The following is a 16,425-nucleotide window of genomic DNA, read 5'->3' as shown; positions in this document are numbered from 1 at the left end:
AAAAAGAACGGTAAAAAGCTAAAAAAAATAAAAAAATAAAAAACTCAATATAAAACTTATAAAAGAAACATGTAAGACATAATATATACAAAAAATATATAAAGTTGACTTATGAAACTAATTGTCTTCCATACACTCATATTAAAATAATAGTAATAACAATATATCAAGTGTGGTTGCATACATTGTATATACAAAAACATTTTTATGATTATATTTCACTTTCACCTATACATTTTTAATGTAATGTATTATAGGTCCGATACGGTAACCTTGTAGAGACGAGATTGTGCAATTGGTAATCGTTTGAAACAAATGTGTAGAGCTTTTTCGTCGGTTTAGTTTTCTAGCTGTCTTTGACCAGCATTGACCGTTATTAAGGGCTGCAAGTCGATAAACAAATTCATGCACCGAGATACCATACCACCGCATGCATTAAGAAAATCCAGTCCATGAATTATGGTAACGGTTATATATATGACGCATACATTTTCATACATTCTCAAGTGTCCGATTGAATAAATCTGTCCGATTAGTCAACCAGCAACTGGTTAAGTTCCTATTCCCTTATATATATCTATTTGTAAATTCTTTAAATATGTTTTCATGTGAGTCATATTTGTAAAGAGTAATTTTTGTCAAATATCTTACTTTAGTCCTCAATTTTGTATGGATCAAATCTACCCTTATTCAATTCCTCAATGAAAATAGAAATCTTATTTATCATAACCTAATTATCTATATGATAACGAGGTCATCAATTTTGACTTAATCAATGACATAAGACACAGATCATTTTAGGTAAGTAGGTGTTGTTTTAGTCTAAATTTCAATGTTTTTTTTCATATATGTATTAAGAAAGAAACAAAGATGAACCCCCTGCCCTTAAAAAGGAAAAGTGTATTTCATCAAAAGTGTTAAAAAATACTACGGACATCTTCCAAGTGCCCAACTGACGATGGCAACTGTTGGTTTGTACTGAATGTTTTACGATAAAAAACTGCAATTAACGAACTACGTACATTGTAACTGTTCAAACAATTACGATATTTTTTTATTCAGTAGAAACTAAGTGTGTTGACCCTTGTCTTAAACATCCGTGATCGAGTACGTCAAATACAAAACAAGTTTTGCTGAAAGGTCAGTTCACTACTAAAAGAGCTCGAGCAACACTTTTTGATATTATATAGATATAAGAAAATGTGGTATGAATGCCAATGTGACAACTCTCTATCCAAGTAACAATTTGTAAAAGAAAAAAATACTTTATAGTTCAAAGTACGGTCTTCAACACGGAGCCTTGGCTTACACTAAACAGCAAGCTATAAAGGGTCCCAAAAATGAGTAGTGTAAAACCATTCTAACGGGAAAACCAACGGTCTAATTTATATATAAAACGAAAAATGAGAAACATCTATGAACCACATCAACAAACGACAACTACAGAAAATCAGGTTCCTGACTTAGGACAGGTGCAATGAAATATAGCGGGTTTAAACAACGTTTTAATAGGTACCAACCTTCACCCTTACCTGACACAATAATGTTACATCATAACATAGAAAGACACACTATAAAATTTCAATTGAAATGGCTTAACTCAATCAAAAGACATATAAACATAAGTGAACATGTGATTCTGATTACAGTAGTTGTCGTCTGTTTATGTAGTTCATACGTGTTTCCCGTTTCTCGTTTTTATATAGATTAGACCGTTTGTTTATCCGTTTGAATTGTTTTACACTAGTAATGTTTGGGGGCCCTTTATAGCTTGCTGTTCGGTGTGAGCCAATGCTCCGTGTTGAAGGCCGTACCTTGACCTATAATGGTTTACTTTTATAAATTGTAACTTGAATTGAGAGTTGTCTCATTGGCACTCATACCACATCTTCCTATATCTATACACTGATGAATGCTGCAGTTCCGGTATATGTAAGGCTATGTTTTAGATTCACTTTCCGCTATGAAGATGATGTTCTCTCTACAAATTATTCAAAATTTGTTGATAATGTTGAACGCATCCATCCCATTGAAAATGTGATAAAGGATATTTCTGACTTACATCTAGAAATTGACAATAAGTGTCGGTTGAAAACAAAACGTTACGACAAATGAGATGGTTTCAGCTTCCCAATTGTGAACTTTTCATTTCGTTATACATGTAGCAACATTCCAGCAGCGCCTGCATACACAGGATATATTTTCCAGTTGATACAATATTCTAGGGCTTGTATTTCCTATCATAATTACCTTGATAGAGGGTTAAGTTGATGCTCACAAGCAACCTTTTGAATCAAATGTTGAAGTTGAAACATTCCTTTGCAAATTCTACGGGGCCATCAAGAGTTATTTCACATATGACGACGGATATGTTCCAATTGTCGTGACTACAATCCCCTCCCCTTTTCACCGAATGTGACCTACCGAATAAAACTTATCACTAGGATTGTACTTGCATAAGCAACACAAGGGATGCAACTTACTTACCTTTCCGGAGCACCTGAGGTCAGCCCAAGTTTTGATGGGGTTCGTGTTGCCCGGTTGTTAGTTTTCTATGCTGTGTTTTGTGTACTGTTGTTTGTCTCTTTGTCTTTGTCTTTTTATATCCATGGCGTTATCTGTCCCAATACAATATTCAAGTAGATTATCTGCCTCAATACAATATTTAAGTAGAGTATCTGCATCAATACAATATTCACAAGGATTTCTTTCAGAAAGGAGCACTTGGTACTTTGAGTCTTTTGTTTTTTATTTTATTGATACAAAGCGGTTGAATGGTACAGACCTTTCATATTTTTTGTGGGATCTATTTTTTTTTTAAAAACAATATTTGCAACTTATATAAAAAAGATAACGTCATTACATCAATTTTGTTTCAATCGTTTCTAATTGAAACAAACTGTATTCCCTTCCCTTATTTTAAAATTATTTTGTTTCCATGAATTTTGATATAATAAAACATATATGGCTCTCTCATACGGAAGCCATAAGGGAACACACAAACAATTAGAAAATATATATATTTTTTTATTCGAGATCTTCTCATACTTATTGGTAGCAATAGGTTTCAACTGAAAGCATATATTATACAAATGCAAAGATTAACGTTAAAATAATAACAACTTAAAAAAGATAGAGACTTGTAATAAAAGCATCACAAACTCTCATTTGAATCTTTTGGGACGAAAAGCAAAAGACCACCTCATCCTTTAAATCTTTCTTTTCGAAAGCTTAGCAATGTGTTAGTGTCTTAAAACATACTTTTTTTTTTAATTTCCGTCAGCGTATTTTAGTTTAAAACCATTCGAACTCAGTATAGAAGTACCTGAATATAGTTTCACTGTTGATATGCACATTTCATTTGAAAATTCGGTTTTTTGGACTATCATTATTATGAGGATTACTGAGTACCCATAACTTTTTTTATGCTTTCCTATAGATTTTCAACTTGCCAAGTTTGCACTACTTTTAGTCCAGTATGAACGTTTCACTCATATGGTTGTCTGAACAAACAAATCTGTATTTCGTAAAATGTTGTATGGGTTTTTTCTAATTGTTGAAGGCCGTACGATTGCCCATAATTGCTTACATCCACCCCATTTGAACTTTGGTGGATAGTTGTCTCATTGACGATCATACCACATCTGCTTATTTTTATACAAGTCACAAAAACTTCTTAATATACAAACCATAATTATAATGATTACAATTTAAAAGAAGCATATAATTTGAAATAAAAGATGTGATGTATCAATTTATAATACAAAAAAAAATCATTCCAATTTAAGATTGAAAATACATTTTGCATTTTGATTACAGCAATGGTGTCAAGTCTTCATGTAGTAGCAGTTTCATTTGTCATTTTGACAATTCCAATCATAAAAGGTAAGTCGATTTTTTTATATTCTGAAAGTAAAACAAAAACGTTTCTATCTCTCCTTCGGTGAAGTTCAAACATGAAATAAAAGATAATTAAGTTAACAATAATCAGATTGTGATCAGTTATTTCCTTAACGTCCAATGGTAAATTTTGCATACAAAATGACAACAACAAATTAGTAATAAAATTGAAAGATACATTTGTAGCATATGTAATGTTGATTGAAACAGGTGATAAACTATGAGTGCCATCGGAAAAGCGGAAAGGTTGAGTTGCGGCAGAAAGTTTGCGTCGCATGCCACAGAGCATTCACAGACCCCCACAGATATGTTGCAAAGGTTCCAAATTGAAAGAAAGACTATTGAATATTTGACAATCAATTTTGGTGATATTGTTTTGACTTGTTCCTTTTTAGTAACAAAACATAGTATACCCAACCTACAATAGGGTCACCATGTTTTTCTTGTCTGTGTATACGTCCGTCCGTCCGTCCTGTATTAGGTTAACGTTTTCTTTAATGTAATTTAAGGTTTTGTTTTGATGTAGTTTATTATACAGCTTAGAAAAAATACATTTAATAGATAAATAAAAGAAAACCAAAGGTAAATTCTGCATTACAACCTTCCATATGCTCATAACAGACCAATTTACAGAAATTGAAATAAAAATAACTTTAATGTGTTTTCATTTGTTCTTCAGTTGATTGATTTTTTCTCCTCCTCTATTACAGGTATCGTTGTGTTTATGACTTATCTACTTACCCAATACCTCGATCATTTAGTTGCAGACTATATGATACTTTTTTGCCAAAGATTTCTAGTTGTCTAAAACACTTTTTTCAATTTGATTTTGTGATGTCTTTTTTACCTTTCTTTTTTCAACAAGTCCATAGACTATTAAGAGATCACAGTTATGACAACGCAAAATCATTACCTTAGAATTTACAAATTTTTATCGACGATTTCTGGAACTGCCAATACAATGAGACAACGATTGTCATTCTTTAAACTCAGCCGGCGGTTTGCATTTGCGCCAATCTGCACTTCATTTGCGCCAATCATTTTTTTTTCATTGCGTCATTTTTTTTTTCATTTGCTCTAATATTTTTTTTTTTCATTTGCGCCAATTTACAGGTAAACACATGTCATGAGTCTTATAAGTTGTACATAATCTATTGATATAATAACAAAAATACCTTTTTCGTCTGACATCTACCCCTTGCTCACCACGGGGAGGTGGAAGTTGGATTTCTAGCAGGATATGTGTACATCTGATAACAATATTTTGGGCTGCACTTGAAAGTTACATCGACTAATATTTGTCTTATATCATCACACACACACACACACACACACACACATGTCATAGAAAAACAACAATACAACTGCCGCAAATTCAGTCAAAGACAAAATAATGCGTTACTCTTTACGATGTATATAAGAATAAGGAGATGTGGTATGCTTGTCAAAAGGAGACCCCCATCCCCCCCCCCCTTACCACAAGGGACGAAAGGACGTGATATTAGCAACATTACTATTGGTCAATGTACGTCTTCAACACTGAGCGAAACCTATAAGGTATAGAAAGCTATAAAGACCTCTACAGGACCAAATGTGAAACCTTTCAAAGGAGAAAACTACGACATATATAAACGATAAACGGTTAAACAAATAAGACAGACAACAACCACAGTAACGTACTAAATTACACACTCCTAACATGCGCATACATTAAGAATGTGGCGGGTTAAACATGTTGGTGAGCGCTGAATCCTTCCCTTATCTGGAACAGTCATGTAACAGGACAACATGGTACTACTTGAAGCTTTGCTATCAGTTGGAAATGGTTTGATTCATCCGATTGGCACGAAGCCAAACTATAACTAACAAAAAGACTAGAGAATCAATGTTTTTGACTTGTTAATTGATAGAAATAATAAGTGCACATTTGCTAATGATTTGTAATGGTATCGTAAAAGGGTTTGTATTTTGGAATTCGCAAGGTAAAAGTGCACCGTCTCCTTCTGACGAAACTTAAGTCAATTTAAAGCATGAACATACATAAGGTGGTGCATGCAAGCTCATTCAGGTATCTAGTTTGCAAGTAGTTGTCATGAATCCTTTCTACATGTACTAAACATTTAAAACCCAACATAATTTAGCACAATTTGAGTATTGGTGCCTTATAAAGATAATGAAGTGTGTTCTGTTTAAAGTTAGAAGTTTGATCACAATTTATGTATTGGTGTCTTATAAAGGTAATGAAGTGTGTTATTTTTAAAAGTAGCAGTTTTATCTTATTAGAGGCGGATTTAGGGTTGGGTGGGGAGGAGGAACGGGCCTCCTTTACGGAGCTTCATATATAATAAATGTGTAGACTGTTTACAAGTATCCCTCCAAACGTTAGCTTGACAACCCCCTCTTTTTTTTTTATAAATCCTTAATCCGCACTTGTTTATCACATTTTATTTTATTTTATGGACAACACTGCAGTATGACTGACTGTGGATTGAATGATACATCCGCATAACAAACATTTATGCTACTTTTTCACAAATATAAATATTCATCTCATAAAGAGTTATTTTAAATCTCAAATGCGAATTTCGTATTTCACATGGGAATATTTATCTCTCATGGGGAAAAACAATTTCCAATTTATTGCTACTTAAAATTGGAATGAATTATTGGGTCAATATCTGCTGCTTGAAACATGCATAAAACTAAACTCATTCTGTTCCTCAGATATTGTTTCACATGCAGATTACACTTACGATTCCTATATGTTGAATAGTTAGTCAGATATTGAGATTACCTGATCTTATCTTAAGCAAATCAATTTTTGTTCTCATAATGACTGCCAAACCAGGTCATATCGTCGCTGGGCTTCCAAAGTGTTGTAAATTACAAATTTTTCAAAAAAAAATATCTCACAAACAGGCTTTGTTTAATATTTTAAAAATTGTTTAATATTTCACAGTGGTATCATACTTTAACTTTGTTTCAACCTGTTTATTTACTTTTGACCTTAATTATTTATCCCTTATAATTTTTATTAACTATGTATTTGCATTCAGGTATTACAGATCAAATTTATTCGTTCAATGTGTGTTAATTTACGTTTTTTGATTGAGTTAAGCCTTTCAATTGATATTTTATAATGGTGTCTTTCTATGTTGTGATGTTATACTATTGTTTTAGAAAAAGGAGAAGGTTTGGTATTATTAAAAAGTTCAACTAGCTGCAAATGTTTGCACCTGTCCTAAGTCAGGAATCTGATGTACAGTGGTTGTCGTCTGTTTATGTAGTTCATACGTGTTTCTCGTTTCTCGTTTTTATATAGATTATACCGTTGTTTTTCTCGTTTGAATGGTTTTACACTAGTAATTTTTGGGGCCCTTTATAGCTTACTGTTCGGTGTGAGCCAATGCTCCGTGTTGAAGGCCGTACCTTGACCTATAATGGTTTACTTTTATAAATTTTGACTTGGATGGAGAGTTGTCTCATTGGCACTCATACCACATCTTCCTATATCTATTTGTCAGATCGAATTTTAAAATATGTGCAAGAAAAATGAAACTTAGAGAATTTACAAAAATTATTCTTGCAAATATTTTAGTAAGTTAATGATAAAATTAGTAAAAAGCTTGTACAAACTATATCTATTTGAAAATTTGGTTGAAATGCATGCTTCCAAAATGTCGTAAGTGAACCTGAATATTTTTGTAAATGGCTGTGAAATAAAAACTACATTGTATGACGTTAATGGATTACTTAAAAACTAAACTTATTTTAACAGAAATATAGAAATGTACAAGTATTTGATACCCGAAGCCATTATACAACACTTTTCAAGTTAACATACAACATTTTGGAAGCAAACTTTACAAGCAGTAGAGATTGGCAATTTTGTCACAAGTCTTTTTTCAAATGTTTTGATTGGTCTAACTGTATGCTATTTTGGAGTATGAAAGATTGCCTCCCGCCAAGAAGATTTGTGTGAAAAAGTAATTTTAGCCAAAATAGTCATATACGACATTTTGGATGCCCAGCGACGATATTCATTAATCCTTATCCTCCGGTGGATATTTGTTTCATTGGTAATCAGACAACATTTTTGTATTTGTTATAAAAATATTAGCAAACTGAGAGTCTCCCAAAATTCACAGAGTCATTGTAATGCGTTTTCAAGGGAAGGAAGCAGCTTTATATTGAATTAGAAATGTAAATTATATATTAACGTGTCAAATACTGGACAAAGGGAAGTAATTCATGTGAAATAAAAGGTATTTTATACTAACAAAATAGAACCGATATCATTTTCTTGGTTTATATACAAATTTTATATCTTTGTTTTACTTTGTTAATGATTATTCTATTAAATTTTTGTTTATCCATAAATGGAAGCATAAGACACGAGGTCTGTAATGACTCCCGTCTATTTCTTGCCGGACATTGAATAATTGACTTTAAAGTTAAAGAAGTTAAGCCAAGTTAGCATGAATAACACAAAACTATGCTGGATGTTCAATGAATGATTACAATTAATGACAGGCGACCAATAGCTAACTTAACCATACACTTCATTCCAAAAAGAACGGTAAAAAGCTAAAAAAAATAAAAAAATAAAAAACTCAATATAAAACTTATAAAAGAAACATGTAAGACATAATATATACAAAAAATATATAAAGTTGACTTATGAAACTAATTGTCTTCCATACACTCATATTAAAATAATAGTAATAACAATATATCAAGTGTGGTTGCATACATTGTATATACAAAAACATTTTTATGATTATATTTCACTTTCACCTATACATTTTTAATGTAATGTATTATAGGTCCGATACGGTAACCTTGTAGAGACGACATTGTGCAGTTGGTAATCGTTTGAAACAAATGTGTAGAGCTTTTTCGTCGGTTTAGTTTTCTAGCTGTCTTTGACCAGCATTGACCGTTATTAAGGGCTGCAAGTCGATAAACAAATTCATGCACCGAGATACCATACCACCGCATGCATTAAGAAAATCCAGTCCATGAATTATGGTAACGGTTATATATATGACGCATACATTTTCATACATTCTCAAGTGTCCGATTGAATAAATCTGTCCGATTAGTCAACCAGCAACTGGTTAAGTTCCTATTCCCTTATATATATCTATTTGTAAATTCTTTAAATATGTTTTCATGTGAGTCATATTTGTAAAGAGTAATTTTTGTCAAATATCTTACTTTAGTCCTCAATTTTGTATGGATCAAATCTACCCTTATTCAATTCCTCAATGAAAATAGAAATCTTATTTATCATAACCTAATTATCTATATGATAACGAGGTCATCAATTTTGACTTAATCAATGACATAAGACACAGATCATTTTAGGTAAGTAGGTGTTGTTTTAGTCTAAATTTCAATGTTTTTTTTCATATATGTATTAAGAAAGAAACAAAGATGAACCCCCTGCCCTTAAAAAGGAAAAGTGTATTTCATCAAAAGTGTTAAAAAATACTACGGACATCTTCCAAGTGCCCAACTGACGATGGCAACTGTTGGTTTGTACTGAATGTTTTACGATAAAAAACTGCAATTAACGAACTACGTACATTGTAACTGTTCAAACAATTACGATATTTTTTTATTCAGTAGAAACTAAGTGTGTTGACCCTTGTCTTAAACATCCGTGATCGAGTACGTCAAATACAAAACAAGTTTTGCTGAAAGGTCAGTTCACTACTAAAAGAGCTCGAGCAACACTTTTTGATATTATATAGATATAAGAAAATGTGGTATGAATGCCAATGTGACAACTCTCTATCCAAGTAACAATTTGTAAAAGAAAAAAATACTTTATAGTTCAAAGTACGGTCTTCAACACGGAGCCTTGGCTTACACTAAACAGCAAGCTATAAAGGGTCCCAAAAATGAGTAGTGTAAAACCATTCTAACGGGAAAACCAACGGTCTAATTTATATATAAAACGAAAAATGAGAAACATCTATGAACCACATCAACAAACGACAACTACAGAAAATCAGGTTCCTGACTTAGGACAGGTGCAATGAAATATAGCGGGTTTAAACAACGTTTTAATAGGTACCAACCTTCACCCTTACCTGACACAATAATGTTACATCATAACATAGAAAGACACACTATAAAATTTCAATTGAAATGGCTTAACTCAATCAAAAGACATATAAACATAAGTGAACATGTGATTCTGATTACAGTAGTTGTCGTCTGTTTATGTAGTTCATACGTGTTTCCCGTTTCTCGTTTTTATATAGATTAGACCGTTTGTTTATCCGTTTGAATTGTTTTACACTAGTAATGTTTGGGGGCCCTTTATAGCTTGCTGTTCGGTGTGAGCCAATGCTCCGTGTTGAAGGCCGTACCTTGACCTATAATGGTTTACTTTTATAAATTGTAACTTGAATTGAGAGTTGTCTCATTGGCACTCATACCACATCTTCCTATATCTATACACTGATGAATGCTGCAGTTCCGGTATATGTAAGGCTATGTTTTAGATTCACTTTCCGCTATGAAGATGATGTTCTCTCTACAAATTATTCAAAATTTGTTGATAATGTTGAACGCATCCATCCCATTGAAAATGTGATAAAGGATATTTCTGACTTACATCTAGAAATTGACAATAAGTGTCGGTTGAAAACAAAACGTTACGACAAATGAGATGATTTCAGCTTCCCAATTGTGAACTTTTCATTTCGTTATACATGTAGCAACATTCCAGCAGCGCCTGCATACACAGGATATATTTTCCAGTTGATACAATATTCTAGGGCTTGTATTTCCTATCATAATTACCTTGATAGAGGGTTAAGTTGATGCTCACAAGCAACCTTTTGAATCAAATGTTGAAGTTGAAACATTCCTTTGCAAATTCTACGGGGCCATCAAGAGTTATTTCACATATGACGACGGATATGTTCCAATTGTCGTGACTACAATCCCCTCCCCTTTTCACCGAATGTGACCTACCGAATAAAACTTATCACTAGGATTGTACTTGCATAAGCAACACAAGGGATGCAACTTACTTACCTTTCCGGAGCACCTGAGGTCAGCCCAAGTTTTGATGGGGTTCGTGTTGCCCGGTTGTTAGTTTTCTATGCTGTGTTTTGTGTACTGTTGTTTGTCTCTTTGTCTTTGTCTTTTTATATCCATGGCGTTATCTGTCCCAATACAATATTCAAGTAGATTATCTGCCTCAATACAATATTTAAGTAGAGTATCTGCATCAATACAATATTCACAAGGATTTCTTTCAGAAAGGAGCACTTGGTACTTTGAGTCTTTTGTTTTTTATTTTATTGATACAAAGCGGTTGAATGGTACAGACCTTTCATATTTTTTGTGGGATCTATTTTTTTTTTAAAAACAATATTTGCAACTTATATAAAAAAGATAACGTCATTACATCAATTTTGTTTCAATCGTTTCTAATTGAAACAAACTGTATTCCCTTCCCTTATTTTAAAATTATTTTGTTTCCATGAATTTTGATATAATAAAACATATATGGCTCTCTCATACGGAAGCCATAAGGGAACACACAAACAATTAGAAAATATATATATTTTTTTATTCGAGATCTTCTCATACTTATTGGTAGCAATAGGTTTCAACTGAAAGCATATATTATACAAATGCAATTAAAATAATAACAACTTAAAAAAGATAGAGACTTGTAATAAAAGCATCACAAACTCTCATTTGAATCTTTTGGGACGAAAAGCAAAAGACCACCTCATCCTTTAAATCTTTCTTTTCGAAAGCTTAGCAATGTGTTAGTGTCTTAAAACATACTTTTTTTTTAATTTCCGTCAGCGTATTTTAGTTTAAAACCATTCGAACTCAGTATAGAAGTACCTGAATATAGTTTCACTGTTGATATGCACATTTCATTTGAAAATTCGGTTTTTTGGACTATCATTATTATGAGGATTACTGAGTACCCATAACTTTTTTTATGCTTTCCTATAGATTTTCAACTTGCCAAGTTTGCACTACTTTTAGTCCAGTATGAACGTTTCACTCATATGGTTGTCTGAACAAACAAATCTGTATTTCGTAAAATGTTGTATGGGTTTTTTCTAATTGTTGAAGGCCGTACGATTGCCCATAATTGCTTACATCCACCCCATTTGAACTTTGGTGGATAGTTGTCTCATTGACGATCATACCACATCTGCTTATTTTTATACAAGTCACAAAAACTTCTTAATATACAAACCATAATTATAATGATTACAATTTAAAAGAAGCATATAATTTGAAATAAAAGATGTGATGTATCAATTTATAATACAAAAAAAAATCATTCCAATTTAAGATTGAAAATACATTTTGCATTTTGATTACAGCAATGGTGTCAAGTCTTCATGTAGTAGCAGTTTCATTTGTCATTTTGACAATTCCAATCATAAAAGGTAAGTCGATTTTTTTATATTCTGAAAGTAAAACAAAAACGTTTCTATCTCTCCTTCGGTGAAGTTCAAACATGAAATAAAAGATAATTAAGTTAACAATAATCAGATTGTGATCAGTTATTTCCTTAACGTCCAATGGTAAATTTTGCATACAAAATGACAACAACAAATTAGTAATAAAATTGAAAGATACATTTGTAGCATATGTAATGTTGATTGAAACAGGTGATAAACTATGAGTGCCATCGGAAAAGCGGAAAGGTTGAGTTGCGGCAGAAAGTTTGCGTCGCATGCCACAGAGCATTCACAGACCCCCACAGATATGTTGCAAAGGTTCCAAATTGAAAGAAAGACTATTGAATATTTGACAATCAATTTTGGTGATATTGTTTTGACTTGTTCCTTTTTAGTAACAAAACATAGTATACCCAACCTACAATAGGGTCACCATGTTTTTCTTGTCTGTGTATACGTCCGTCCGTCCGTCCTGTATTAGGTTAACGTTTTCTTTAATGTAATTTAAGGTTTTGTTTTGATGTAGTTTATTATACAGCTTAGAAAAAATACATTTAATAGATAAATAAAAGAAAACCAAAGGTAAATTCTGCATTACAACCTTCCATATGCTCATAACAGACCAATTTACAGAAATTGAAATAAAAATAACTTTAATGTGTTTTCATTTGTTCTTCAGTTGATTGATTTTTTCTCCTCCTCTATTACAGGTATCGTTGTGTTTATGACTTATCTACTTACCCAATACCTCGATCATTTAGTTGCAGACTATATGATACTTTTTTGCCAAAGATTTCTAGTTGTCTAAAACACTTTTTTCAATTTGATTTTGTGATGTCTTTTTTACCTTTCTTTTTTCAACAAGTCCATAGACTATTAAGAGATCACAGTTATGACAACGCAAAATCATTACCTTAGAATTTACAAATTTTTATCGACGATTTCTGGAACTGCCAATACAATGAGACAACGATTGTCATTCTTTAAACTCAGCCGGCGGTTTGCATTTGCGCCAATCTGCACTTCATTTGCGCCAATCATTTTTTTTTCAATTGCGTCATTTTTTTTTTCATTTGCTCTAATATTTTTTTTTTTCATTTGCGCCAATTTACAGGTAAACACATGTCATGAGTCTTATAAGTTGTACATAATCTATTGATATAATAACAAAAATACCTTTTTCGTTTGACATCTACCCCTTGCTCACCACGGGGAGGTGGAAGTTGGATTTCTAGCAGGATATGTGTACATCTGATAACAATATTTTGGGCTGCACTTGAAAGTTACATCGACTAATATTTGTCTTATATCATCACACACACACACACACACACACACACATGTCAAATTCACATGGATTACAGGAATACATGACGTTTTGGATAATCATTCCGCTTTCAATATAATACTCAAGCAAGAAATTGTCTGACTTACTAGTATTGGTTTTGATGGTCATGAAGTTGATGGTTGTGGCTACATCCTATTTAGTCTTTTGCAAAATTAGGGTATCTAGCCCTCCTATTAAACAGCTAATGAAGCATTATTTAAATCACTGTTTAAATTATGGTAGTAGGTGTATTGCGTATAAGAATGTCCATCAAAGATTATCGACTCATTATTTCTCCGATTTGTTTCTGTGTGCAAAATACCCATCTTATCATAAATCAATGAAATCAACATTATCTATATGTATCAGATCTTACGTGTTCAAATTCAATTGGCGCAAATGAAAAATTAATAATTGGCGCAAATGAAAACTTTGATTTGGCGCAAATGAAAAAAAAATAGGATATTTTCAAAATTGGCGCAAATGAAAAAAAATGTCATACGCCCAGCTCAACATAGTTTCATAGATTTCTAAAAAACAAAAATCTGTTATTTACGTCTTCAGGTCTCTGACATTTCACAAAGTATTGATGAGTTTAACTGTTTCTCAATATATAATAACAAGTAAATCGTGACAAAAATTCAAGTTTTACGAGAAGAATTGGAATAACATTCATTAGTAAAGATTGAGCAAATATGAAAAAAAGCATGCTATCAATTCCATGCGTCCGAAGCGTGTTTCTGGATTAACCTTTATCAGGAGCATTACCCGAGACCTCGAGCATTCTGTTACATGCCATATAATACTTATTGACTACAAATTTCTAGTAAGATTATTCAGAATATGAACGGTATAAGTAAGTGAATCAAGAAGCGCTTCTGATGCATCAACCTTATGAAGTGTTATATTAATACAATTTTTACTGTAGGGACATTCCACCCACAATTTAATAATTAAAAAATAAATAATTTGAGATCTTCAAAGATATATATTTCATAAATTATAGAATATTGTATGATGTCCTACACATGTACAACAACTGCATGTATGTCTGGCTGGGGTTTACAGAATAGGGAACATTAGGCAAAGTAAACAAAATAAAGAATAAAAAAATGGGGAAAAAATGAAAGAATAGAGATTCATCGGGTTTAAAAAAAAAAACAAAGAACAATGGACGAAAAATAGAAAAACAGAAAAAACTCAAAAATGAAAAAATAAAGAGACGAAGAGCCCCTCATCCAGACCCCCCTGTGTAATTGTGTATTATATTTTTTATTACAGTCAATCCTTATAAATGAATTCTAAGTTCTATTTTGAAGGAGTAAATCATGAAAAAAAAAACGTTACTGACGTGACGATTACCTGACAAAATTATGTCTATGAGCTGATAGACAGAAAACATACAGCCAATCAGAAGACGTGTTACATCCAACATTAAATTATAAATTGTTATATTCAATTTTATAGTAGAATCAACTTGTCGGAGATTCTGGGTTGATGGGATAATTATAACTAAAACAAACGTAGATAAACTTAAAGCAAATATAACCGGCAACCAACAAACATTCCCAGAAAAAACTGTTGTCAAGCTAGACTGTGTAAGTGAGATATACAGGATTAATGGTTCCAGTATATCTAGCCGTTTAGCAGACGGAACATGGGATGAGTTACCATCATGTTTGTTTCGTCCACGTACATGTACGTACTATTTGATTCTTTGAATTTTTGTGTGTTCGAAAGTGCAGTATAATTAACAGACTGTACGATGTCAGACAATAGACTATATTCATATTACCCACATTTACTACGGAGTATATAATTTTTCGACAAGTTACCTACTTTGCGGTAGGACATTCTGCCTGATACTCGGTCAAGTACGTGCAACTAGAAGTCAACTTCGGTCATGAAATGTGGACAAAACAGTTTAATGATGATTTTTTTTCGTGTATAGAAAACATATACATGATATATGAAATATGTTTCTCCTTTTTATATATAAAGACCGTTTGTTTTTCTGTTTGAATTGTTTTACACTAGTCATTTTGGGGACCTTTGTAGCTTGCTGTTCGATGTTAATTATTTATATAGTGTGACTTGGATTAAGAGTTATCTCATTGGCACTCATACCACAATTTCATATTTATAGTTCATTTATTATTATTTATTATTCAATTATATGATCCAGAGTTAAAAATCGGTAATTTGAAAATAACCTTTATTGCCAATGATAAACAACTTTGTAAAAAGAAAGGAGGATAAAAATATTGCATCAGAAATTAAAAAATCGGAGACAAACAACTTAATAGATAACATAAAAACCACAACGTGACTAACAACTACCCATACATCGTTAAACTGAAATATTGATAATTCTACTAATCCAGAACAATTATCCGAATAACTGAAATGCAAAAAAAAAAATGAAGTATTATCGTCCAAAGAGTGTATATATGTCACCGTTGTACTTATATGTATGGTTAAAATGTTTGATTTGTCATTCATTCATTTATTTCATTCATTTCACTTTCAAATGCATTATACTCATTATGACGTTTGACTGAGACGACAGTTCAAATATACGTCACTGCACAATTTCAGATACACGTCACTTCAAATATGAATGCTTCAGATAAAATAAAAATATGATTGCACGCATGCGGGAAAATAGATTTATGACATATATGTTTTTAGTATTTCATTAACTGCTTAACTGACTTTCTCAGCGTACGCTTATCTGAA

This window comes from Mytilus californianus, unplaced genomic scaffold (genome assembly GCF_021869535.1).
Source record: "Mytilus californianus isolate M0D057914Y unplaced genomic scaffold, xbMytCali1.0.p SCAF_9, whole genome shotgun sequence".
Classification (NCBI taxonomy): domain Eukaryota; kingdom Metazoa; phylum Mollusca; class Bivalvia; order Mytilida; family Mytilidae; genus Mytilus; species Mytilus californianus.
Note: the sequence above shows the minus strand (reverse complement) of the source record.